General features: G+C 46.5%; 1 long non-coding RNA gene across 1 annotated transcript; it reads right to left on the bottom strand.

The window, feature by feature from the left end:
• Positions 1-1,910: 1,910 nt before the first annotated feature.
• LOC135905839 (uncharacterized) lies at positions 1,911-24,973 on the bottom strand. The gene is made up of 5 exons (XR_010565519.1): positions 24,824-24,973; positions 17,225-17,313; positions 16,614-16,788; positions 9,025-9,074; positions 1,911-3,055 (listed from the first exon to the last, which is right to left on the bottom strand). It is a non-coding gene; the product is annotated as an uncharacterized lncRNA (long non-coding RNA).
• Between the last annotated feature and the right edge of the window lie 644 nt (positions 24,974-25,617).

The raw sequence follows: 25,617 nt of genomic DNA on the forward strand, positions 1-25,617 counted from the left end.
CCTCCGTCACGGTTGCGTCTTACTTCGCTTTTACAACATTTACACTTGGCTACTGCTACCTACAGACGCTGTGCAAGCGCTCTGTTTGGTCATAACTAACAAAAACAATCACAACACATTTTACAGAACAAAATAAGGCGTAAATTCATTCTAAGGCGCAGTGAGGTTCATTTTTACATCGAAGCTGTAAATCGCCAGGCGATTCGCCCGTCCGTCTGATGCCTGTACGCCGAAAACTCCTCCGGCGCAAATCCATGCATATGTGTCAAATCAGGCGCGAGATTGGCTACGCCAGTAGCGATGTAGTTGCTCTTCGTCGCAGCCGATTACGCTCGCAGCAGTCTCTGTCCGGATCCGAAACGCGTAGGCCACGCGTTATACGCATTCCTGAGGAGCAGGCAGCTTTCGATCAGCAACGCCGCAAGCAGAACCGGGAACGAGCTCTTTTTTCGATAAAATCTTTCATCACTCAGAATTAGACAAACTGCTGTCACTGCACTGCACATCCTGATGATTACACCATGCTAATAAGCTCGGCATACCTTCTTTCAGAATGAATTCTTTTTCGCTTTCCTGGCTCCTACGCACACCTTACGAGTGGAATCACCTTCCCGAAAATCTCGCTACAATTCTGAATCATGAAATTTAAAAACCCCATAGCTAATATATTATAGAGGCCGTTTTGTACCTGCTATGGTTATGTTAATGTTCAATTTTGTTTTCATTCAGCAATTTTATTCTTTGTATTTGTTGTTTCACACCCCCCTCTCTACTGCTTCGGCCCTGAGGGTATATCAAGCAAACATGGCTAGCCGATTCGTCCATCCGTGTGTCACCTGTAGGCCGAAAACTCCTCCAGCACATAAGCGAAAAGAGGCGCGCGACTGGCTGCGCCATAGTGACGTCGTTGCTCTCCGTCGGAGCCGATTGCATTCGCAGCAGTTTCCCTCCGGTTCCGAAATGGATAGGCCACGCGTCATACCCACTCCTGAGGAACAGGCAGCTTTCGATCAGGAACGCCGCCAGCAGAACCGGGAACGAGCTCGTCTACGCCGTGATGATGCAGCAGCCCGGGCACAAGAAGAGGCTCGTGCAGACGAGTGGAAACGGCAACTGCGCACCGAGAATCCGGTAGGCTACCAAGCCATCGCTAAATGAACCGTTGGGATTATTGCTGTGATAAACACCAGGGCCACACGTTTCAATTTCGCTGGTTAACCATCTGTACGGAGTGTTCGGACGGCAATTTTTAAAGCTTTCTTTCGATGCAACGTAAGCGCCAAGGATACGTGGCGCTTTCTGCTAAGAGCTGATGCGGATACTATGTGGCATTCACCCATCTCCCTTGAAATAATTCCTCTGTGAAAGTTCAATGGTCTATGTGCGGAGAATTGGTATGCCCGTGTTATATCGGTATTAATCGACGCGGCGCCAGCTAATATCCTTGGCTCTTAAAACTAACCTAAAAATATGGCACATTGCGATGATAACGAAAAGCAGCGCTTAGGTTTCACGCGTCGAAAGCACCATCTAATTATAAGGTACACCATAGTGTGGAGCTATGGTAGAATTTTGACCACGTGCACGAAGTACACGAGCGGTCTTGCATTTCGCCTGCATCAAAAGCCCGCTGCCGCGTCAAACAGAAAACCCGCGACCTCCGCAAAGCAACACCCAAGTCATTAGGCTACCGCGGAGAGTGATAATGAACAACTTGTTTGCTTAGCACATCGGTAGCAACATTTACGATGCTTCTTTGCAAAGATAATTAATGAATGAAGGAGAACTTCCTGCTGCTCAAGTGCAAGTTAAGCTACACCACTTGGTGAAGCTGAAATCGGTTTTTAATGACCCATTGTCTTTGGGAAGCAACTTTTGTCCAGGAAAAGAAAAGGAACAAAGCAGACACGTTCGCAATCACTTGCGTTTATTTCAAAGCAATTGCATAGGTGGTTACAAGTAGACGACACATGGGAAGCAATAATCTCAAAGGATCTAAGTCGACCACAAATGCCACGCTTACTTCTCGAGTTACACATTGGTAATGTCAGTCAGACATGAGATGTCAAACTTCAGTTGTATTGTTAGAAGCACGTTCATATTGTCACACAAGAGTAGAGCACATGGGCGGTAAGGCAATTAACGAGCAGAAAATGCTGACCACTGCAGTATTCAACAGATATTTTTCTGATCAGTGGTACGGTTTCTGTTTGCGTTTACACAAGGTAGCGTATGAGCCACACAAAGAGCCCAGGAGCGCAAAAATTAGCACGGCTGATTTCTGGAAGGAAACCGATCGCAGCCTACCTAGAGCAATTTCCGAAATATGCCATAAGAATGTTGTACGTAGCATTCTTCAGCTATACTTAAAAGGCTAGCAGAACAGCGTTTGTCAGAGGCTTAGACATCCGCGAAGAGTTCGCATCACACCACAAAGGCCCGAAAGGAAGACACATGCTGAAGCCTGATCAAGTCGTATTCTATGGAAGATTTCTTGCTATATTAGCTCTAAACAACGCCAGGAGACGATGACATGCATCTTTGCCGCGCTGCACCCGCGAGTAGAGCAACATGCACATCAAGAGATTATCTACCGGCTGTAACATGGTCAGAAGTTCCTGTCCGCCACATACCCACGAGTGGAATCATTGCGTGCTGCACGCTACGCAAACAGGAGTGCTGCACGCTAGGTAACATTTACCGCCACCTCACGACTCGTATTACAATAAAACCCGAAGAAATAAAATAGGCGTCGTCAACATGTGTAAAATCAGGTATAAGCATCGGGAAAGTAAAAACGTAGGTAAAATCATGTAGGTAGCGGGTATAAAATCACATTTGTCTTAAAACGAGTATTAAAAACACGTAAGTATACGGATGTCAATTAAAAGGGTTGCGCCATGAGGTGGCAGCTACAACATGCGAGGTTTTTTTTAGAATAACACTGAAAATGGCTGGGGTCGGAACAGTCAGGAGAGAAGCATCCTTTCTTGAAGAGGAAAGAAGTCCGGCAGCTCGAGGGGGGCCAACCCGCCGGGCGTACGTTATGTGGCAGCTATTGGAGAAAGGAACAGAAGAGCATGTATTGTAGCAGTGCTTATACATGGAACTTAATGTAGGACCGAGTTATTCGATCAGGGTGACTGCACATTCATTCCGTCCGCAAAACTGCTAGGTTAGCGTTCCCACAAAGAGTTGCCGACCCAACACACAGTACACGACTGCGAACTGCAGCCGATTTATTAAAAGGAGACTAAAGACAAACACTAAGTCAAGCGAAAGTGATAGATCAGTGCTCTAGAATATCTAAGATGCCAATATTATCGCGACGAGAACCTAAATAATCAAGCCGATGAGAAAATGAAATAAGAGACCCCCACGGGACATCCGAGTACTTGCCCGATGACGAAAGCACTCATTTAAATTTTGTGACTGGCACTCAATCACTCACTGCCGAAATATTGCTTGTATGGTGTAGGACTAAATTGCGAGCTGCCTAGTTCTATTTCATTTTTGGAACAAGAACTCATCGAAATGCCCCTTGAAAACGACGCGGGTGGTCGAAAGTATTACGTTTTTGCTCGATTGTTCAACGTCGACATTTTCGCGTTTCAGTAGTTTCGTTATCTCGTAGTGCTGCACTGGTTTTTCTGGCTCTCGAAACTCGCACAAACTACAAGCGGCAGAGAATTCAATTTCCATGTGATGTAGCGGGATGCCCGAACGGTCTACGCCACATGACCGACATGAGGCTGGCGCGGGGAATTCACCGCACTGTCTTGGCTCGGTACCGCCGTCTGTCGGGCGCAGATTTACTCATCGAAGGCAGCAAAGTGTGGTGATGGCACATGCAACGTCACAACTCCCCTGTTGGGTGCCCGGAGATTTGAATTTCTAAAAACGTATTCGCACCCTTCAGATGTAATTTCTTCGTAAACTTTTCTTGGCACGAAAAAAGCGTTGCGATGTTTCTGGGACTGTATTTGAAGAATTCACGCCGACTTAATAGTTGCCTTTAGCGTCCATTTAAGCTTTGGCTTGGAGATAAAAGCGCAGAATTTCCCTAGTTGCAGTCTGAAATACCGCAAACTTCATTCAATTAAATCAAGCGACCGTGCAACTGCCAGTCACAGCCTTGTGGTGTTCGGCAGGTTGTTTCTTATATGTCATGCTATAGCCATGACGAAGAAATTTCAAGCAATTTCTCCCTAATCTAGTTTATTTGGAGCGTAGAATTGATAAGTATACAAGTAGACGTATGGGCGTAGAAAGGCAACAAGGACGCGACGTGGACAGGTCCCCAATCACTAGAGGGATTCGGCCGTTATTTCGATGAGAATTTTAACAAGGAGCATTTCATTTTTCATATGGGCATAATATTTTAATATTTAAGAAGCGCAATCTCACAGAAATATTTGTGGTTGGGGAGATTTCCACTGTTTTAGACATCGCCGAGACATGCCCTTTACACACGAACTCGCGCCGTCCGGCTCTATACAGTTTTATTGAGTTTAAGGATATTTATTAAGTCTATTAAGTATAGTAAGCTTTATTAAGTATATCAAGCTGCAGTTTGAGCAAACAAATCAGTTGGGCCTATTACCTGCCAACATGCCGATTTGCATGTTGGAAGACTCAAAAGGCGATTGTTGGCAACTGCCTTTATCCTGCCATCAAGAACTCCTGGCGACATTTGATTTCGTTTAGTTTTCGAATTCTTGCTTCGCTCATTTTCCATGAGTAGGACTTACTGAAATGCTCCTACAAAAGCTTGTAAAACGTAGAACTAGCTGGACTAAGACCGAGACCCAACAAGAAAAATGTGAGGTCTGAAGCGGTGCCCTCTCTGTACAAGATTACCCACAACATCAAGAAAGGCGTTTGGAGACGCGGTGTGCGTGTTGTGTTCTCCGTCCTTACCAAGCTCAAAAATACATTTTCCAATTTCCTATGACGACGTAAAAAGGAGGAAACCACAAGAGACATTCTACGACATTCGCGTAATGTTCCACAGCAGTGGTGCATGAGGTTCTATTCCCCAGTGGCAAAGGCTATGTTGCGCAGACTGGCAACTGCGCGAGTCAAAATGAGGTAGCATGCGTTAAATTTGAATAAGACTGACTCCGCACAATTGGTGATGCCTGTTAACACTCGTGGATGCGAGCAGCAATTCGGTAGTGTACGAATTCTGAGCAGGAGCAGCAACTCTGCAGCAAGAGAAACACTTGAGCATTTGGTATTAAGCAACATGGTGATAAGTGTTGTCAGCGGTACTTCTCTTTCTTTGTATGCCACTGAGTTTCTTCTGTCGTAGTCAAATCTGATATTCGACACCACGTCAGGTGCCTCTTGTACGATAAAATGCGCAAGCGTGCACTCGTAAGTGCCCAGTTTTTTTTTTTGCGTAAAATAAAATGCTGCTGATAATGACTCTCGTTCGTGTGCTTTTCGAAGTTCTTCGTGCCAACCATACATCTAGGTACCCAGCAGCAGAGTATACAGGGTTTTGATTTAGAACCTCGCATGCTTTCCACAAATGTTGCCGAAAATTGATCTCAGATTATACAGAATGTTTACAAATTTACAACTCTGCACCAAACCAGATATCTCAATTTTGTAAACTGTGCCTGTCAAAGAAACTAAAGCGCATGAAGTTAATACAATTTCACGACTTACTCAATACTGTAGCAATGCTTAAGAGTGTTTAGCAAAATCCGAACTACCAAGCTAGTAGTTCCGTTCGGAACAGTCTATAATACATTATCTTGCCCGCTTTAGTGTCTCTGTAGGTGCTCTTCAGAGAATTGAGAGCAATATTTACAACCAAAGTGAATAGTTGAAAACAGTGCTTCCTTTTGCAATTCAACTTTGGTAATATCATTAAAAATTAAATTTTGGGGTTGTACGTGCCAAAACCACTTTCTGATTATGAGGCACGCCGTTGTGATGGACTCCGGAAATTTCGCCCATCTTGGGTTCTTTAACGTGCACCTAAACCTAAGAACACGGGTGTTTTCGCATTTCGCCCCACATCAAAATGCGGCCGCTGTGGCCGGGATTCGTTCCCGCGACCTCGTGCTCTGCAGCCCAACACCATAGCCACTGTTTACCCTCTTGAGTATTCGACTTCATACTTGAGAGAAACTTCTGCTAGCCTGTCCTCGCGTCTTTCCTATTTAACATGTTGAAATTCTATTAGAATTTCGGCCGTAGGATATTCACGTAGTTTGCCCCCATGCTTAATTTTGTCTCCTTCATGCCTTTCTGAAATCGTCCTTCCACCAAGGGACCCGTCTTTTGAATGAAGTGCCACTTGTTAGAGGAATGAACTTTTCAGCGCCATCAATGATAAAAGCGGTAAAGTATGAAACAGCATGATCTATACTAAAATTATCTATAAAAATTTCTCACAAGTAGTGAATTCCTTAAAACATTCACAGTCAGCTTTGGCTAGCTTCCAGCGTGGGGCGTCCAGAGGGAAGTCAGGTTGGTTTACCAAGTTCAGCGCTAGTTGGACAGATTTCCGAACAGATCTTTATTACACATCAGTCTAAATCAAAAAGATAGAAGCGAAGGGGATCGCAGGTCTATTAACGAGTATAAATTATGGTGTGGATTACAATAAGCATGTTCGTACTTTTCCTGAGGCACGCTCCGGAGGTTGAAAGCAAAGTTACAATGAGTCGATCTATCCCGTCGCATCGTGAGTCTCCGCACATCGTGTTATGAGCGTTAAAACCTCCCAAGAGTATGCAAGGCCTGGGAAGCTGATCAATAAGGTTGTACTTTTTCGAGATGATGGTTCGGTGGTAAATAAATGGAATATGCAGTGGCTAATTTATGAAAAAGAATGTCCCGAACTAACAGTGCCTCAAGGAGCGTCTGAAGCGTCGACGTGTCGGCAAACTACAGACTTGTCGGCGACTATGCCTACACCACCGGAGGCGTTCCTCGTCTCGCTCTTTTCAGAAGATGCTGTAATTGCAAAGAAAATTGGCGTTTGTAGGTTTCAGATGCATCTCTTGAACATACACGAACATTGGATTGCGTTTGGGTAGTAGTTCTATAATGCCGTCAAGGCAATGAAGAAGCCCTCCGACATTCCACTGTAGTATTTGTGTTTCCATAATGATTAAGGTATTTTGTGCTATTTGTTTTAGAGACTCATATTAGCTCACGGGCCCTTTCCGGGTACCGTGACGCGAGGTTTCTTTTCTGGAGCGATCACGATAATCTCGGCGCTCCTTGTGAAGGCCTCGACAAGCTGGACGAGACCTTTGAGACCACCAGCCCGGAGGTCGATGGCCCCTTCTGCTGAGATGGCGGAGCAGCACGAGCTGCAGCCGCTGAGGTGAGGGGGGGGGGGGGGGGGGGGCAGGCGCAGATGGCATCACCACCGGCTCGCTGCGTGTGGGACGGACATTCTGTTCACTCAAGCTCTCCAAGAGGTCAGCCTCAGTCAGGTAAAGGAAATCAACGCCCGAGAACGCCGCGGGTGGCGTCCATAGCACGGTGCAGGGTAACTGTTACCTGGGTCTACCCCCAAATGATAATAGTTTCGGCAGTTTCTCATATTGCTTCTGATCACAGAGCTCTAAGAGGAGATCACCGCTTGCCATCCTTCGCGCCTGATAACCTAGACCAAAAACTCCACACAACGACTGAAACAAGGAACGGCGAACTGGATCATACTGGTTTGTACGACTTTTAAGAGAGATTAATGTTGAATCGAGGGATGTTCAGGATTTGGCGTCCGAAAAACGGGAAGACATCTTCGGTGCGCCCTCATTAAGGGCGATCAGGGAGTATAAAGAAAGCATTTACCATAAGTTTGCATGGTGTTTTCAGCAGCGATGCCAACCGCCCATCATGGAGTCCAAAAGCGGGACGTGACAGAAGTTCCTGCGAGGGAAGCCCTGCCAACGCCAGCCGGAAATGGCTGCTATAACCAAATACAGCATAACCAAGAATGGCTAGCCACACAAGGTTAACCCTTGCCACTGGGACGCTCGGAAGTGAGAAATGAAGAGAGGACAGGAAACGGCCACCGACGATTTCTTCCAAGCGAATCAATTGGGAGGTACCGTCTATGTGCAACAGAGGCCGAAGAGGAGGTGAACAACGGATTACAGTACTTTCAAAAAGTGTGTGGTGAATCGGTCACAATTGGAGTACTTTAAAATACAGAACCTGATGTTGACGTATCTGCTCTGTGATATCGGGGCGAAATTGAAAAGGAAAGTATTGCCCTCACTTCCGACGGTATTGTGCTATCAAATAAATTAAGTCGTTATTTATTTAGTACTTTAGGAAATTTACTTCAGAATTGCTGATCCGTTTCGCTTCAGTAGTAGCCCACACAAGGCGTTTTTTACATGCACAAAATAATGGACCATAAATACATGCACCATAATTACGCATAATAACGTCTTAATTATTCACGTTGCCGCACATTTCAATGTACGTATTGCAGCTGGGGTGTGCAAGACTTAGGACGAATTCTGAGGATGGCACCGATTTCCAGATATGTGCTGTAAAGCTTGCGGTAAAAACTCGCTGTTCCACTTACTTTCGAAAGAATACTGTTTTGTGCGTTGAAGTTCAAAAATAAGTCAATGCATTTCATCAGACAGTCTGAAAATTAGTGTTTCCAAACATGCTTATCCTCAGAATTTGTCCCGAGTCGACAAGCTGTGCAGACTCACTAGCTGCAACTCGCAGATTTAAAAATGTGAGGTAAAGGAATAAATCAAAACGATAATTAGCGTAATCTTTCGTAAAGTAATAGCCGCTACATAGCGTTTTTGCATCAGTGGTTCGAATTGTGCTATCTCCCACAGGCAACATATTCTGCGCAGCTAAAGAATAACCTTAATGTTTTCTAATTCAACAAGTTGAACGCATGTTTTCAGCATGAGTCGTTGCAAAAAAAACATTTTGCCTTTAAAAAATGCATCTTTGTGCGTGTTTCTCATTCTTGCCACGTAGGAGGGATAATCGTAACTGAAACGTAGTGATAGCCACCTTCTCCCTTTGGGTCCATCTTCACCAGAGCATCCGCACCCCGTCCTGTCCTGAAAAAAAAAAGCACACGTCATATGTAAATATAACTACACGATGACAAATTTTATTCACAGTATCAGCACATGACGCCTGCACGCAGAAGGTTCGTCGCGATATCAAATCCGTCAAGTACCGCCAGTGCTTGCGCAAACTGATCCGCGACGAAAGCCTGCTACATGTTATAGAGAACGCAGGAGGGCTCTCCTATCGTGCTCTGCTAACCTATGGCGCTTTCATTCAACGAGAGTAGCGCCATCAAAGGCGGATCTTTTCTGCTGGTCCTCATTTATAGCTGCCTGACGCGAACGACAACATTCGGTGCACTGCACGTAATTGGCGACATGTAGTAATAAGTGGCTTCACTGGTCAAGACATTTCTACATTAGGACTCTTTTGGAACAACGGCACGCCGGTTTACTAGCTGCACCTTGAAGACGCTTGTTTTATTGAAGTATTAGAGCATTTAACTAGGCTTTCTCTAGTGCAGAAGTTAGTATTACGCATGTCTGGGGTACCGCAGCGCATCGTCTCCCTCCAAGATTTTACTTTCTTCATCCCTTATAGCTGTCTGCATATTGTTAGTTCGAGCTCCGCGTGGCCAAACATGGCTACAGAATCTTTGCGGTGGGCCTTTGTGCCTTTTGGCAAATGTCATGCGCCCAACGTCCACTTGTGTATGTTATGCGCCCAAAGTTCACGGGATATACTTTAGCGAAAATGTAGCAGCCCCGGTTACACGTCGGTTAGACGTCGAGACGTACACGGGTGTTTTCGCATTTCACCCCACATCGAGATGCGGCCGCGGGAGCCGGGATTCGAACCCGTGACCACGTGCGTAGCAGCCGAACACCATAGCTATTAAGCAACAACGGCGGGTAAGGGATTGATTGCGTTAGAAGCGATGGGAGATATGAACGCACACATAGTTGATTTTGACAATCATAATGATTGCAGTGGTTCTCTAATGTTAAATCTGTGGGATGAAGGGAAAATGAGTCATGGACAGGTAACGTGGCAATGCGGAAGCAGGTAGTCATGTATACACTACGCCTTAGCCTCAGAAATGGCCTAAAAACTAGACCAAATGATACACTAACATGGAAGAACTCGCCTGGTAGCGATCATAGACGTTTAACTTCAAATCTTGCGAGAGGTACTAACGCAAAGCACGAACCAATATCATCAGAATTCCTAAAAATAAATGAGCAGCAAATAACAAGCACAGAAATTTCGGGCTGTTCCTTTCATATGTGGCGCATTAGCCATCGAAGCTGTCGATCACAGACCGACCAACTATGGCAAAACTCCGCGGCCAGAAACATCTTGAATCTGGAGTTTGCACCGGTGAAACTCGAATGAGGTTGCAACTCGCGCCTCTCGTACTCTGCTTGTTCTTCGGGAGCTTTCCATTTATCTTGGCGTTGCAACTGTTGCAGTGATCTACCTCTGAAATGCATAATCCGGTTATCAAACAGCCCGGCGGCAACCGCGGCGCACACCTCCGTGTTTTCTTCGCACAACTGCCGCAGCGTTGCATTGCGGGCAGATGACAGGACACGCAGGCAGCAGCAATGGCGGCCAGCCCGGGTGCACTCCCCTACTGCGCAGGCGCGGCGTGCCGTGAAATCACGTGTCCGTTCTTCTGCGCCGTACTATAGTTCGTTGTCTTTTTTGGCTCCTTTACTGGCGTTACCCAGCCCAGATAGTCACCCCCTCCATGCGAAAGCGCACATACGGCTCATCCCTACAGGCTCGTCAGGCAAGCAGCTTCGCTGTACGAACAGAAGAAAATGGAGGCTTTTCCTGCAGCAGTCAGAATATAAGTTGTAGACGTTACGCAGAAGGAGATAAGACATACATGCATAAAAACTGCTCAATCACAAAGGGGAAACCACGTAAGTGACGGAACAAGGAAATAAAGCTAGCATGAAAGGAGCGTAAGCAGGCGTCTAGGGATCAAGGAGAAGCAAAAAGTTGGGACTACACGCAGAAGAGTTGCTGCTTAGCTGGAACAAATACCGACAAAAAGTGCGGCGAGTGACCTTGTGCAACAGAAAGATAAATACACAAGCGAACGTTCGGTGAATTACGTTTACATCAGGCACAAAGGCGCCCAAAAAAAGATTCTTGAACGACATAACAGCACTCGTAGCTCAAACTAAAACTCGCAAACGACTATAGGAGTTGAAGACGGTAACTATGAAGTTGACGATGCACTGGGGTACATTACAGACGTTGTGAGGGATGACTTTGGCACGAAAGAAAGGGTAGTTGAGACACACAGATCCAGCAACAACAGAGAAGCCTGGCGTAGTCCCAAATGCGGCAGCAGGACCCAGTTAAATTCCAATAGGGCTAATTAAAAAAAACTGTCCTAAGAGCAAGGTACCGATGACTAATGCCATAGAGCAAGTGATTTGAACCAACAAAATTCCGGCAGATGGTGTGAAAACGAAATGAACATCCACAAAGCTAAAGTTTATAAGGATCAGACGAGCTTGTACCGACCAGTTACAGTAACGTCCGTGATAATGTCACGGGGTCAACAGTAGGCAGAAGTATAGGTAGAAGTAGAAGCAGCTGACAAGATGGTAGACAGCGCGCAAAGTCCACAGCGTCGTCTTCTTTCGACCAAGATGAAAAGTGTTCGTCAGGTGTCACATGACCCCTGGCGGCTGAAGCATCAGCTCACTGCTGGTTAGGAGGCAGGCGAGTGGTACGACTTTCTAGGACAATGTTCCCACCATCCTGCAACAAATCTGTTCCCTGATCCTGTTACCAAATCTGTTACCTGAGTGTGTTCCAAGATTTACGCAAAACTACTTACGCACCCAATTATTAAAAAAACCCATGCATAAAAATGAAATGGTGCAGTCTTAGGTTTGAGAACGAATTTCGGGTAAATGATGACACGGACCATGGCTTATGTCGAAGAGTCAGTGCTGCCCTCTTCTTCAGAGGAGCTTCTTCTCCTTCATTTATCGTCGGCGTCACAGTTCGCCTTTCATGCGACCACGAAAGTTCCACAAAATTTTATCACTGCACCATAACACATCTCATGACAACTTCACTGGTGTGCACTTTTCACACTCGGGACGCATGTATTTATTCCAGTCTAGATTAGGCTCTAAACGAATAATTTCGCTTTCGAGGCCTTATTACGTAAAGTGCAGCAGTGCACATTTACCACACGTCACACGAGTTTATCGATGGAGATACAATACATTCCTGCAACTATTTACAAAGAAACAGGTGGCTTATTTTGCGAACTCCAGCTTTTCTCTTCTTTGGCTTAGACATGGCACCCAATATTCTGTCATTGATCTTCCCGAAGCGAACGCATGATTTTTCTGCCCCGATTTCCAATTGCTCCAGCACTTGGGCACGCAGCAGTTATTAGGCATATCCGGGCATGGACGTAATCCACATTCCATGGCAATGAAGGCTTGCCGAACGCATAACCGAATTGAAGCACAAACACAGAATACGAGCGCGGTTCACGTCCAGAAAATGTGCGCTCGGAAGCATGTCGCAGCATGCCAGGTCTTTTGTAACTCCGAAGCTATCCAAGGAACGGCAGGTGCATCTAGTCCAATTGTTATCGCCGTCGTCGCTCCCTCGCTCTTCCGCCTCTCATTTTCAACACAGGTGCGCCGCTCGTACCTTCGTAGCACGCTGCACGGAACTTCTATGTGGGCCTCTTGCGTGACGTAGCTCAAGAGGAAAGGTTATAGCCAGAAGGCCTTAGGTTCTAGAGGGGGTGTTGGTGTAGTTGGCTCCTGAAATTATGGGTTCGCGACACTGAAATATTCCTATCTTGCTGCTATGAGCCGATTTGGAAAATTTTTGCAGCAGAACGCTCTCTTGATAGGTAAACATTTCCAGCGTATAACCAAAGTTTGCTTTGTGGTCTGGTGAGAGGCGCTTTAAGAAAGCCTCGGCAACATGGGTCAAAATGAGCGGCGAAAGCGCAGGAGTATCTGTACCTAAAAGCGTGGACACAAAATGAAGGAAAATGTAAGCAATGTTATCAACCAAGTACAGGCAATTCAAGGCCTAAATAAACAAGCAGCAGTAATCACAAAGTGGGAGAAACAGAGGCAGCGAATTGGATGCAAAGAATGGAAATGAACTACCGTGCAAATTTCGAACGACAAAAAAATTACAAGGGAGAACTTGCGAGGTAATGTTAAGGGAAGTGCATTGCCATTTGAAGCTGGAGCTGAATGCCTAAGGACGCTGACATACCGAAGGGTATATTAGCAATAAGATGAGGCATGTGCACAGCGCAGCAAACATCCGGCGACCGCACCGCACAGCTGAATGTTATGCAAAGGTATTCGTCCAGCGAGACCAGTACGCAACGTACGCAGTAATTGTGGCCATGGGCGGTGCATTGCCGGGCTGGAGGGGAGAGGCGCGCACTCTCCGCTATAGCCGCGACTCCGCGGTTGGTCCGCGTAAAACTGTAGCTTAAAGTGTCGCACGGAATCGTTTGCCGCCGCATATTCACCATGGCCGACGCGTGTCGTTATTCGTGATAAACACAGCCTGCGATTCTTGCCGACAACGTTTCTGGATCTGTCAGGAAGTTTCCTTTAAGGCATTCCAGAGCGCGCATTTCTCGCGAGTCGCCCGCTCCACACCGACAGTGTGTTAGTCTACATTCGACGTGTGCGATGTAGAGATGCACGAAATGTCTGGAAAATGATGTAGCACCGGAAATGATCGCTCTTTAATATCCCCTATGACTGGACTGACGTGTGAAGTGTCCCAAAGCGCTGGCCTGTACGAGGAAAAGTTCTAATGGTGTTTTACTCCGACCCTGTTGAGGCACGCGTTCATGGCTTAACGGTTTCGGCATCAGGCTTCCATGCTCTCAGATCCAGTAAATATACATACCCAAGTTCGTTGCCGGATTGATTCCCATCAGCATAGCACAATTGGTAGTGTAATGCAAGTGTAATGAGGAGGCTGTGGGTTCAGCTCGAACGTGCGACAAGTTTTCTTTTCGTCCACTTTAATTTCCCCTTTTGTTTGCTGCATTTCAGTATCAACCACAGCCAATTTTATCGATGCTTTCATGTCATTATCTGTTGGCTTTATATGGTTATGATTATCCGGGGTGATTTACGCAACTTGAACAAACAATTTTAAAAATTGACTAACCGCAAGTAAATGCTAAGATCAATTCTGCAAATGTTTGAAACTTCACTTTAGGGCCAAGTGCGCTCCGTGACGTTGTAGAGGGCACTCGAAAACGACCGCTCCAATTTTTTTTGCGGCAACGTACATGCCGCGTGGCCATTTCTTTTTTCCGACGTTTAAAGAAAGCCCGAAATATAAGATTAAGAACAACCACATGACGGCAAACTCGGTTTCATTCAGTTGCGGCTAACCACTTTTCTTTAAAATCCTTGGTCCAAGTTACGTGAACCACCGTTCATATACAGAGGAGGCAAAAAAGCAGGCTGGCTCCATTGGTGTAGGGTCACAAATGGCAACTACGTACGTGGAAATACTTCGTCACTATCCAAGCGTTTCGGCTGGTATTTCAGCCTTTAGTCAAAATAGGCGAAAGCTGGTCCAACAAACGAGACGTCTGGACTCGAGGTAACGTATATGCACGTACGTCGCTTTCATTTCATAGCGCACCTCTGAAGGCGCAAACACGGGCACGCGTCGGCACGGGCCAATGCGTTTAATGCGTCATAAGCGTAGGTGGCGAAAAGGGTGATGCGTGGCGACGCACAAAGATTTTACCGACTACTGATGCTAGAAGATCGGCGACGCGTGGCGAAACATTGATTGGCGGACGCCGTCGGAGGCTTCGAAGTCTCCGACTGCTATACATATCATGGCCGCCAATGCGAAGACGCCGATACCAACGATCGTGCGAGTTCTTTGGACGCATGCCGCGCGCGACAGTGTCCATGAAAGACGGTGTTGTGATAGGAGACGGACAAGGATACAGCCGACAAGCGTGGGTCGACAGTGACTTCAACACTGAAATCTAGCGTGCTGCTTATTCGTCCGTTCGGGGGTAAGCAAGAGTTTTGCAAAAACATGAATGCCGACTATGCAAGAATAGAAAATACAAAAACGAACAAAGATTTTCCACCCACACGGGAACTTTCGTATTTGTAACAACTGAGATTTAGAGGTAACAAGCAAAAAATGGAAATGTGGTGCAAGCAATGCGAGTATTGCCAGTCGGAAGGCTGCGGTCACTGCGAGTCAGCGTATTCCAAGTTGTTGGGATGCAGTAATACTAGATGAAGACGGCTCATCCCACTGCGTTCAACGGAGATGCGTGCCCAGACAATATCGATGCCAGTGTGTTCAGCGTGTTCAGCGAAAGTGATACAAAAGACATCAGTTTTCACAGTGAAGCTGTATACCCCTACCATCGAAGGAAATTTTCGTGTCGTATGCAAAAAAAAAAAAAACACCCCATACGTGGGCCGATACAGAATATAGTGCAATACCCACCTACCCGCGGCGCAGGTGCAGTTCACCATTAAGGGGCCCACATGCACAGCTTTGCTGGTCATCCTTCACAGAGTGGAAGGGCACTATGGTATTTTCGTTTAACCGTATTTTTGTTCTTTTTGTCCTTTTATCTGGTGCAACAAAACTCCGTCACGTGGTTTTTATTTTGGTGAACACCTTAATTCTGTGGATATCCGCAATTTAGTGGAAATGCGTTTTCATTGTATTACACTCGTTAACGATCAGGTATAGCGTTCACGCATATAAAGCTCGATGCATGCCGAACAGTATCGAAGTGGCCTTTACCGACTTCTTTATGCGAGCTTTCGAGAAACCTGGCAGAGATTCGATCTAAAAAATATGTCAGATAAAAATGTCAGTGGCGTAACGGCAATGCTAAGGAAATTGACGCGAGCATTACGTCGCACCCATGGGAGGTGCCTGATCCATGCTGTAGAACACGTTCACCAATAAGCAAGGTTGGTCAGGAGCGCTCTCGACACATCCTGCACCTACGATAAGCGAAGTGCAACTCACAGTGGGGTCCAGGAAGGCCACCGTCAGTTGCACCACACACACGCTTGCGCTGTTCTAAGCCCTTACATACTCGTCTACCTAAACCACACCAGCGGCTCCGCACACTTCACTCGCACAGTTTGTTCCACTCCTAATGCTAACTATTAAAAAGCCCCCTTGAGTATCACCTTGAAGCACGTTCAATATCAGGATATGGCATGAAAATATGCGATGCAGCGTCAACTGGCTAACCAAGCACTTTAATACTTTGGTTGCTGGCTGAGATAGACGAAAGAAATTTACCATAATTATTAGGACAAAGCTACTTTGTCCACTTACAGGCATATATTGCTTTCAGCACCTAACCTGGGTATCTAACCGGGATATAATTGTTGCCATCCTTCACAGCATACCTGCAGGTAATAAAAACCAACTTCAAAAGTGATTGTGTCCCTGAGCAGTCTAGCATGAGAATATAAATTTGTTAAGTAGCAAAAATGCGCAATGACAACGAGGCGATCCCTTCCACTTTCCCCACTCACTTCCTAGGTGCCTTGCCAAAAGCTCGTTCCCTTTTGTGCGCCTCTTTTGTGCAGAACTTGTCAAAGGTAGCCGGCACCTTGGTGCTGTCATTCCATTCGGGGCGTTGCGAAGACTAAGCAGCAGGCCTGCAGCCAGCGTGTCTATCTGGACGCGCTCCGCCTGAACAGAAGTGGCCTTGGAACGGCACACAAACAGATAATTACAGATTTTTAAAACTTCAGGGACATAAGCTACGCAAGCCTATTTGCCGAGGCTTTTCTTGCAACTGTTAGTTTATTTTCCGCTATTAAAAATACTGAAACATGTTAGCAAGCTCACTTTCGAGCGTAACGCAACCTGTTCTTTCACAATTACACGGGAGGCTGTGCACACAGATAACTGCGTTTTGTTTGCGAAATTCTGAACCTTCTCTAAACTGACTCGTTCACTTTTACTTTAGGTGAAAGTTTTTTTTTACCCTCCACGGCTGTACCTGCAGTTGCAAAAAATAAGGTATCCTTCAAGTACTTGCGAAATAAAATTTTAATGATATTGTAACAGCTAATCACAAGCAATACAATTCAGACATTCGAAATATCGCTCATGCTTCCAGAAGAGTGTAGGGGCTTACATTTACAGGCTTGCAGCTTGAAGGCCTCATGAGACGCTGCTGAGGAGAAGCTTGCAGGGGGCGCTTCACGCGGCAAGCAGGTGACATGGCTGCGTCGAACGTACAGTCGTAAGTTCTTTGACCGGGTTTTCAACGTCGCAAAGCAAAACATTCGAGACGGCACCGTGCAGGACACAAGGAACGGGTGGGGGGGGTTATTCTATAAGTGTCCACCTAGTGGAATGTCCGTTTAGGCTAGGTGAGAATTGGCCGAGGGTGCCCGTTTTTTTTTTCATAGCTGGTGACGCAACCCAGCCAAATAGCACTTCAGCAGCAGCTGAAATGGACATGTGCTCCAGGTGGATATTTAAAGAATAACCTTTTTACTAGGATCACTAGGATTAACGCTGACCGCGTGGAATTCGTCAACGCGCAGCAGTCATTTCTTGCGCGAGTGCTTTCTCATACCGCTCCTGTTAACGCGAGTTAGGTCACGAGAAATTGAACTCGCAACTTCATGCTCTGCGAGCTACGTTTACCAGATCATCAGCAGTGATTGTGCCAACGTGCTTGCATATTCGATCTGTAAGGTAAAAAATAAGGAAATTTGAAGGCGGTAGGGACTACAAGCTTGGTTGACAGTTGTCGAATGTAATGCCTAGCGACATTCGTCAACAGCCTAAAACTTATGTGGCATAGAAAAAAAGCGCACAGGTACATACATTTGGGGGAGTTGCTACAGATACATGACGGAAATGAACAGCGCAACTTTTTCGCAAACTGTAGGAGACTACAGGGCGGCGCTTGCACCTGGCGTCCTGTCCTACGGCCAGCGTAAACGTTGCACTGGTTATTTCCATTAAGACAGAGCATGGTTCACAAGAATATGGAGACTTCGATGAGCAACAGTGGGTTGGTATTTATCTGGTTATATTAGGTACCTGCAGCCCCCCTTGGGGCATTGCTGTATGGTAGAACAATCACTGAAAACAGTGATGCGATCGTATAAGATGCGGTAGGCAGTTGCTGTAAAACTTGTACAGCATAAGCAAAATCCCAAAATATAGAGGAAGGACAATTGCCTTTGATCTTACAGAGGTGGAAGCAATCCCGTCATTTAACCGGGAACTGAGGCGGTGTGGTAAAAATACAGTGCAAGAGGCTCTTCCACCCGTCTATTGCTTTTCAAAAGATGCATTTATAGAAGCAGTCATTCGGCTAATGTATTCACGCCGTGTTGAACAGGGACAGCAGTGCCATTGCTAGAGTGAAGATTACTTATGTCGTACATGATGCTATCGGCTCCGCGAGCAGAGCTTCGACAAACGTTTACGGAAGCCCCGAACTCGGTAACACTAAATGAACGGTTGTAGGATTCGTTTTCATTACAGCTCCTGGTCAGGGGACTGTTGTATTAATTGTTTGTGTTTTGGGATCGACTCCGAATAATGTTCGGAGATAGACACACGCTCGAAATGTTGCCTAAGGGCGTTAGCCTGGTCTACAACTTTGCCTTGGTCAGTGACTAAGGGCAAAATGTAAGGCTGACGGCATTATTTTCTCTGCCGGTTTCCTACTTGTCCTGGAGGGCAGGTATTAATGCTGCAGGCGTATTTTTCTGAGGTTTCTCTTCTAGCAATGCGCCGTGTTCGTCTTCCTCAGAACTGTTTTAAGTTAGAGGTTCAGTTGTTGGAGACTGGAGTAGCATGCCCCAAGCCTTACTCTTTTTTCTGTGCGTTCCTGCAATCCTGATTACTCGACGGCATGAACCTTTTGTTTGGAGCCTCATTCGTCTGTTAGATGCACTCTAATGCACTCTTTTTGGAGCAACATTTGGTGCTCGCACGATAAACAGAAGGCAGGGACGACAGGGTCCACTCAACCTGGTGCTCTGTTTAGAACGAGTCGGTCGGTTGTGCTAGCTGCAAGGATGTGATTGTGTTTTCTGCAATGAAAAGCGACATCGTTCGAGAGCGCATGAGTTCCAGAACACAGCTTGTCTTTCTGAAAATTCGCCGCATGCGTGGCGAGCCAGCCAAATGTGGACCAACGATGTGGTGGTGGTGGATGTGGATGTGGACCAACGATGTGGTGATGTGGTGGAAAGTGGTGGACGTAGCAAAGAAATACTGCACACATCCGCCGCCAAGGTTTGTGAGTGGTGGCCCTGGCTAACACTCACAAAAATAGCTAAGAAAGTGGATGGGAAGACGGCGCCGCGGTAGCTGAATTGGCAGAGCATCGCACGCGTAATGCTGAGACGTAGTGTCGTTCCCCACCTGCGGCAAGTTGTGTTTTCAGCGATGTTCGATTCCATTTAATGAAATCTATTTAATTCAATTAGTAGGTGCAAGTAATTCCTCCTATGTGTTCCTTGGTGTCTATGCTTGTTTGCTTCTTATGATACGATTATTAAATATCGGGCCCCTTGGTTAATTCCCTATCTTTTCGTTCATTATACATATATACACACACACACATACATACATATATACACACACACACATACATACATATATACACACACACACATACATACATATATACACACACACACATACATACATATATACACACACACACATACATACATATATACACACACACACATACATACATATATACACACACACACATACATACATATATACACACACACACATACATACATATATACACACACACACATACATACATATATACACACACACACATACATACATATATACACACACACATACATACATATATACACACACACATACATACATATATACACACACACATACATACATATATACACACACACATACATACATATATACACACACACATACATACATATATACACACACACATACATACATACATATATACACACACACATACATACATACATATATACACACACACATACATACATACATATATACACACACACATACATACATACATATATACACACACACATACATACATACATATATACACACACACATACATACATACATACATACACACACACATACATACATACATACACACACACATACATACATACATACACACACATACATACATACACACATATATACATACATACATATATATATATAAAGCTCATGACCTCGAGCATACCGGAATCCACCAAAGACGGTCAGGCACATGTCAGTCGGATCTCATTTAATATGTTACCACATGTGCTGGATAATTAGAAGTTCGTTAGGAAGACATCTCATGCTTGCAAAAAAAGTGTTCAACAGAAAGACATCAGAAAAGTCCAAAGGAGCATCAGAAAGTCAAATGATTGATGTTTCACATGAGTCTCGCGAGTTTAAACTTGTCTCATGTTATTAGGGTATTCTGCCTTTCGCTTCATTTGTTCTGTTGTATGCTCGGTGTATGATATGCGATTTGGCGTAGAGGAGGGCTTGCAACCTCACAACAAATTACGCAATATTGTAGATTATTTTTTCCACCGATAAGGTTAACCCGGCGAGATGCAGCTGACGCTACCGTGCCTCCACAAGCGAACATTGCAGGGCGTATGCGCTATGGTAGCATTGCTACCATGCGCGCTTACAACTTGATGGCGAGCGTGTCCAGAATTGTACCATCCGATCAACTAGAACAAGGGCGCCGGGGTCACCTAACGGCGAGAAATCACGCAGGGCGCGTTCTCGCTTGCCTAAACGTTCCTTTCATTTCAGGATTTGCTCCCCTACAGCTGTCACTGTCGCGTAAGGCGCCTCTCCGCCGGACACGTGCACTGCTCGACAGGATTTCATGGTAGCGGCACCACGCAAAGTAACGCTGGTAACGTCCAGTTCGCGCACCGTCACCAATGGCACTAGCTGCGACGTAATATGGCCGAGATACGCTGAGCCGTGCTCGTTATAAAGCGATGCCTCACGCAAAACGCGCCCATGATAGCGGGGCGCGTCGGGCACCACCAGCAGATATAGCAGTGTGTACTATACTTTTGGATGAACACGAGCGGGTCTTGACTCCAGGCCAAGCGCCAAGGCGCTGGGCGGCGCAATGTTGCAATTCGGCTAGCGCTAGCAGTGGTCTCCTTTTGCTCACCATAGTAGATATACGTATCTACTCGCGCATCGCTTTGTCGATGTAGAGAAGCACGAAGGCAAACCATGCTCAAGTCCGTGCGCTTGACATTTTCATCCGCGTTTCAGGTTAAGCTGGGGAAGGGAGAAGCACCTTTTAAGACAAATGACACCACCAAGGGTCAAAGGACCACGTTTGCTACTTTCTCCTGCATCAGAGCAAACTCGAAACGGTCCACGCGGAAGCAGTGGCGATTCAGACTATTGCGAGAAACCAAAAGCGCAGCAAATGGCGCGGTAAAACGCGTGCAGAAGGTCCGCCTGAGTAGCTGTCCCTTCTTTACCACATATTGTTGTCCGCGAGTATAGGCAGGGCTTCCGTGTTCAGAACGGTGCACATGCGCGGCGGAACGTGTCGTGGTGAGGCCGCGCATCGATTAAGAGTCATGCGCTATCCTGTTTCCTATCAAAAACCACACGACTGCAAGTAGGCCACGCTTCCGCGTCAGCGCCGTGGGGCACCAAAGGACGAGCCACAAGCGACATCCTGGTGTTTAATAGGCGGCACAGCAACCCTTTTCTCTGGAGCGCATGACTGCAAGCAAAACACGAGCAAAGCAGCAGCTGTGCTATTGCCAAGGTGCAGCGTAACACTGCATTGCCCGAGAGCACTTTGTGGCTCCGACTAGTTGCAAACATGTCCCAAACCGGCCAGAAACTCCTTTGTTTGCACCGCAGTGCATCGATTAAGCGCGCTAGACAAATGTGACCAACTATGCTACCAACAAAGTCATAACTTTGCGGAGAGTTCCCAGAGTCAGAATGGCCACAATACCGACAGTCTTCTGACGAATTGGGCTGGTCTGATGTACAAAAATAGGGTGACGGCAGATTCGTTGAAGCATGGCGGGCATATTGTTCTAGAAAAACTGGCGACCCTGTATACGCAATGCCTCATGACCTCAAGCGTACCGGAATTTTTTTATGAACGCTAACATAATCCTTATTCATGAGAAAGGGGAACGCCAAAGACTTCAAAAATGATAGACCGATCACCTTAGTGTCCGTTGCCTACACACTATTTACTAAGGTAATCACAAATAGAATCAGGAGCACCTTAGACTTATGTCAACCAAAGAACCAGGCAGGATCTCGTAAAGGCTACAAAAGAATAGACCACACTCAGACTGTCAGTCAAGCGAGAGAAATGTGCGGAATATAACCAACCCTTACATATAGCTTTCATCGATTACGAGAAAGAGTGATTCAGTCGAAACCTCAGCAGTCATGGCGCCATTACGGACTCGGGGTGAAGACGAGCCGTGTGTTAAAATACTCAAAGGTTTGTATAGTGGCGCCACAGCCACCGTAGTCCTCCATAAAGAAAACAACAAAATCCCAATAAAGAAGGGTGTTAGACAGGAAGGTACGATCTCTGCAATGCTATTGACAGCGTGTTTACAGGAGGTATTCAGAGACCTGGATTGGGAAGAATTGGGTATAAGAGTATAAGAATACCTTAGTAAATTGCGATTCGCTGATATGGCCTTGCTTAGTAACTGAAGGGACTAATTGCAATGCCTGCTCACTGACCTGGACAGGCGAATCAGAAGGGTGGGTCTAAAATTTAATCATAAAACTAAAGAAATGTGTAATAGGCTCAGAAGAGAACAGCAGTTCACGATAGGCAGCGATGCACTGGACGTGGTAAGGGAAATATTCTACTTGTTACAGGTAGTCACCGCGGATCGGGAACATCAGACTGAAATAATGAGAATAAGAATAAGCTGGGGTGCGTTAGGGAGGCACTCTCAGGACATGAACAGCAGGTTGCCATTATCCCTCAAGAGAAAAGTGGATAACAGCTGTGTCTTACCAGTACTCACGTACGAGGCAGAAACCTGGAGGCTTACGAAAAGGGTTCTACTTAAATTGAGGACGACGCAACCAGCTATGGAAAAAAGAATGATGGGTGTAACGTTAAGGGATAAGAAAAGAACAGATTGGATGAGGGAACAAAGGCGAGTTAATGGCATCTTAGTTGAAACAAAGAAGAAATGGGCATGGGCAGGACATGTAATGAGGAGGGAAGATAACCGATGGTCATTAAGGGTTACGGAGTGGATCCCAAGGGAAGGGAATCGTAGCAGGGGGCGCCAGAAAGTTATGTGGGTGGATAAGAGTAAGAAGTGTGCAGGGATAGCATGGCCACAGTTAGAACATGACCGGGGTAGTGGGAGAAGTATGGGATAGGACCTTGCCCTGCAGAGGGCGTAACCAGGCTGACGATGACGTACAATTCGTTGCGGCACAATCCTTTGTCTTTCAACATCACGAGCATAAAAATTTTTTCTGCTTCAAATGCATAAGTGGAGACCTTTGAATTGCATATGAGGAAGAGGCCTCTGTTTCGAATAAAGTTGCTATCTTCCGCTTCAGCTGCAAGTTGCGCAAGTAAAAAAACCTGGTTGAACGCCCAAACGGAGCATACGGGATGTAGAGGTAAGCTGACAACCACACCCACACGTTCTTTTATAGCGCACCTAAATTCAAAAAACATACAGGCATTGATATTTCAACCCAACCAGAGTCCGGCCCCCGGTAGACAGGGACTTGCGACCACGCACTCAGTAACGGCCCAGTCACACAACGCCTACACTACACCATTTTTTTTTTCTACCAACCCACTGCGACAGCTGTCCAAAATTTCAGTGGCCCTATCATACTGTGCGACGCCAATAGCCTCCACATCATTCGCAAGGGGCGCTTCGGCGGGGGCTGAATTCTCCGCAGATGTCAGACTATTTTCTTCAAGAGCCGGCCACCCTATCACCGTGCCTGCCGCAGAATTTTTGCTCATTTCTGCACTGGTGCTCCCCTTTTTTTTTTTATTCTTTACCCATCCTCAAAAACATTCGAAAAAATTGTAAATAGTCCGCAAGTAACCTCCGAGAGAGCGTAACATTCTACGTTTTTTTTTGCGATTTGCAGGTATATAGGGCCACCATTGGTCGTTCGCTTCAAGTACGGCATAAACCATGTAGTGCTCACATGAAATCGCAGCAAAATGCAGCCAGACAGATATGCGCAAATGAGTAGCGTCGCATTACACGTGGAAGAGTGAATATAAGCGGCCGGTCTTTGGAAACAGCTGTTCGGCAGACTGATAGGCAGTTCTTGCTTTTCTTGCCATAGCCTCGCTTGAGGGCGCACCAAACGAAGTGAAAAGTAGTTGATATTATATCGCTACGGCCATAACTGAACTACACGGAATTGGGCAGCCCGAAATTGGAGTGGTGTCGGCCTAGAATCACTGCGCGTTCAGGTCAGGCCGTTCACTATTGCGTCCACGTGCAGCCGTGGCCCGGATTCGATCCCGTGACACCACAGCCACTGACAACCACGGCGGCTACGACATAAGCAGCGCGCTACCTCGAGACGTAAAACACCTCTAGCACGGCAACAACACACGTAATTCAACACAAACTGCAACACTTCTTAAAGGGAGCAGTGTAAGACGGCGCCAGGAATAAGAACATAAAATGCCTTCACTGACCGTATCTGTCGCAAGCACTGCCGTTGACGACAGCAGACTGGTCTGTTGGTACACCGATACGCAGACCTCGGCTGATCAAGCGAGGGTGTGACGGGCGTGTCCGCCGTAAGGGGCTTTAAACCGTTTAGGCCGCCGCCACAGTCAACGCTGCGTAACGGCAATCGCTGGAAGCATTGCACATGCGCAGGACACGTATGCTGAGACTGTCTTTTCGGCGCGCGAACACGTCACTGTAGAGGCTCATTCGCCGTCTGCTAGCCGCGCTCTTGGCTTGTGAGCTGATGCTTCCGGCATTTTAATTTCCCTCCTTCTTTAACTAGCTGTGCTTTGAAAAAACAGGGTTCGCCAGTTATTTGCACGCAGGCGCGAGTAAGAGTGGGCGCGAGAGAGAAAATTTGGGGGCTTTTACTCCTTGAACATGTGACCTTGGCTAGGCACTACGGGGGAGGTTTCTTATCGCGTGTTCTGGGCCAACGCCTCCTATAATATACAATGCCTGGAACGTGAGCCGCAAACGCGCTGCCCTGCCCTCGACTGTACTCTCCTCCTTTTGGTACGGTGGCGAGCGCCTCTTGCGGCCAGCCCTTGTAAACACGCCGGTGGCGCGGCTACCGGGAGCCAACCGGGAGCGACGTCGGCAGCCAAGTGGCTGGCGCGTCGTGAGCTTTCGGCGGCGGCGGCAGTGGTTGCCATGGGGACCGGTACGGTTGCGCGCGCCGTCCTGCGGCGCATGGTCGCAAAACTCGGCAGAGAGCTCCCTATGGAAAAGAGAGCGACGTTCCAGGCATATAGCT

Source organism: Dermacentor albipictus, unplaced genomic scaffold (genome assembly GCF_038994185.2).
Source record: "Dermacentor albipictus isolate Rhodes 1998 colony unplaced genomic scaffold, USDA_Dalb.pri_finalv2 scaffold_14, whole genome shotgun sequence".
In the NCBI taxonomy this organism is placed as follows: Eukaryota; Metazoa; Arthropoda; class Arachnida; order Ixodida; family Ixodidae; genus Dermacentor; species Dermacentor albipictus.